The following is a 3,522-nucleotide window of genomic DNA, read 5'->3' as shown; positions in this document are numbered from 1 at the left end:
AGTCATACAGGGTCTATACGAAGAGAGGGAGGGGGGAGGGAGCTGAATGTTGGACTGACATCATCACCGTCAGGTAGCTGCATGAACGGCAGCTGAAGTCACTGAAGCTGCAAGATTGAATAATGTGCGCAATTATAACCACGCAGATACTCTGCAGCTTGTCAGAGCACCCGCTTCTTTAAATTGGTGTTCAGGAAACCAATGATCACACTCAACTCAACAAAGTGTGAGACCAAGAGAAGATATCAGAGATGTAAATTATATTTATAACAGTTTCACAGTTGCACTATACCTACATGTCACGCTAGTACAGGCAAACACGTGAACGGGATTTGCGTCAAAACCACACCCCATATCCATTTCTTATGATTAACCTTCTGGTCGCCGCATACTGTCACATTTCTTTACCAACGTTAATATTCTTAGTGATACGATTCAATAGCGTTTAAAATGATTATATTATGTTCTTTTAAGTGTGACTATGTAACATTATGTAACATTTCAGGTTCAAAATAGCAAGCAGGTAAAACTTTATTTAAATTTCGTTCCAGGTGGAATCACAAGACATAGAATTAAGTGAACACAATTAAAACGGACACATAAATAATACAATAAAAAAAGTTTAAAAAATAATTAAATGAAATTAAATAACCCGTAAATATGAATGACATACAAATCAAAACAAGTAGGAATGGAATAAACTGCTGTATAAAATAACTAATAATTAAAAACAAACGGCTTGCCAGTAAAAAATAAAAGACACGCAAGTTAAAACCAATAAAATAGGTTAAGATAAAATAAAATAAAATAAAATAAAATAAACCAGAGGAGTGAAAGGCGGAGGTTTATTTTGAAAGACAATAGCGTTGGGACCCACCTATCATGATTTGATAAGCTCAATGCAGTTTCACCTGTTTCCGTCGAGACCCCTGGAATAACCAGACGGTCTGGTCTACATGAAAGAAGGCGTCGGATCATAAATATTTACAATCTCAAAGGAACTACTATAAAGCTAAACTAGCTATGTTAACACCCTAAGTTAAACTGGAGCTCCAGAGAGAACAGGAGAACAAACACATTTACAAACTGCAGGAACACCCTCAGTAAGCAGAGATCGGAGAGAGTGACATGGACGGTCCAACACCTACTAATTGTCTCATAATGAGACTCATTATAATAACGTACAACACATAGCCTATTAACCCGTTTCGTCTAGTTTTGGCAGGGGGCGGGTAACTCACCCCACTGGTTCACCTCTTTCATTAAATTGTGTAAGCGCCACCTCACTGGTTTCGTCTGCTCTTTATCAGAGAACAAAATGAGTGTGGGCCGTGACACCTGGCTGTTAACAGTGCGCCACGCAGGCAAACACACACTCAACACAGCAACTGTTCCCCCCTCTTCAAGCCGCTGGCGAAATGAAACGACTGAGCATCCTGGAAAACACGGTGCCTATAATTAAAAACAAAAACAAAAAACGTTTTGCCTTAGCTGAACATAACAGTGACATTATAACAGTAACGGACTGGTTAATATGTTCAGAATCAGAAATACTTTATTGATCCCCGGGGGGAAATGTGTTCGTTACAGTTGTTCTACTCATACAACGTTAAAATAATAGTACTTACATATAATATCTAACACAATATATAGAAATGAATGTATAGGTATATAAATATAGTGAAAATCTAAATAAAAATGGAAATAGAAATATAATAAGAGCCTAAAAGATATAATAAGAGCCTTTATACAAATTAAATGTAAATCTAAACATAAATGTAAACGTATTCCACCGTATTCCTGAAAGAAATTAAATAAATAATAATGAGTTTTAAGATTGTGGTGTTGCAGAAGTTATAGATAATTACAAAAAATGACATAATAATCAAGTGAATTGCACGTTGATCCGGGTATTGCACAATAATCGACTTATTGCACGTCATCAGCACCAGTTTCTTGACACTCTGAGGGAGGAGTTAAAGAGTTTGATGGTGCATCTCGACGGGAAGAGTCTTGCAAATCCACCACGCATAAACTAAATAATTGAATGATGAGATTTAATTAATGAGAATTGCCAATAACACTAACATTCACGCTAGTGTCGAAACAATGCCGTTTTGGTAAATTATCAGAATCAGAATCACTTTATTGGCCAGGTATGTGCACACACAAGGAATTTGACTCCGGTTTTACCTTGATCTCAATGTACAAACACAGAATAACAGCATCAATACACAGAACAAGTTCAACTAAATAGACATAGACTAATATGTACAGTTATACATGTATATAAACAAACACAAAACAAGAGTAGACACTAGACAAATTATGTGAGTCTGTGGTCCATACAGTAGATTATTAGTTTATTGTGGTGGCCTAGAGCATTCTTAACCTATTTAAATGTTCTATGTAAAGTGTAGTGATCCTGATGTATGCCATCCCTTTCACATGACACAATGATGCTTTTATTTTTGTTCGATTTCTGAAATAAAATGAAACAATGCATCCATTCCATAGAATTCCTCCATTCTCTGTATTATGCAAGCAGGTGAAGTTTTTCCAGGACTCCCACAACAGTCAGGTTTGTCAACACGAGTGGAGATGCTGGCGCAGTTGGCTGTGGAAGCTCATTGCTGACCGTTTTAAATAGACAATTAAATTGCTTGTTGGCCCAAGGCAGATGATAGCTGTTTTATGGCATACACGACATGCTGCAACATTAAACAGCAGAAAAAGCAGACAGCTTCAAACATTGCCATCAAACCTGATAAGCTACCAGGACCCGGATCTCTGTGTGGGGGTGAATGTTTGTCACTGTGATGGGTTGTGTATATGACCATGTGTTCAATTATTTATATACATAAATATCGAATGGCTCAGAGAAACAACACACTTGAACCAAAAAGTGTGACTAAAGGCAAGCAATGGTCAAAATGAGGAAAAGCAGTCAAACAGGCAAGGGGTTAGGTGGAGAATCATCCATCCAAGGGTCAATGGGGCAAGAGGTCAGACAGGCAAGAACAGGCTGGAAAGTGCAGATGCAAAGTAATTGAAGTTCAAGTTCTGCAGGAGATAGCATCTCAAATAATAATCATAACACAGGCTTATCTGTACATACCTCACTGTTTTTATTAGGCTGAGTAAGATTGATGTTGTGCTAATTTTCGTTATGTGCAGCAGCGTTGGTGTGGAGTCAAATGTACAACTCATAATTCAGTTTTATGCCACAGTTATGAAAAAAAATGGTATTGGTGTTCTTGGTTTTTCTGAATGAAATATGCTCTGTTAAACTACAACTTTTTAAACAAGTTTACATGAATTTGAGAATTGTGAATATGGTAAACAAAGCTGGCATTCTTTTTTTTTTTACACTTCTCTTATTTTGTTTTTTTGTACTTGAAATACCATCAATGTTTGATAAACATGTGCAGGAAATTGAAATAAAATTTTCTTTGGTTCTTCTTGCTGCACTGTAACCAGTACAAACAGCTACAATAGGCATATTGTGAAATAATTTCTTAT

The sequence above is a fragment of the Dicentrarchus labrax genome, unplaced genomic scaffold (genome assembly GCF_905237075.1).
Source record: "Dicentrarchus labrax unplaced genomic scaffold, dlabrax2021, whole genome shotgun sequence".
Lineage (NCBI taxonomy): Eukaryota > Metazoa > Chordata > Actinopteri > Moronidae > Dicentrarchus > Dicentrarchus labrax.
This window is presented reverse-complemented; position numbering follows the sequence as displayed.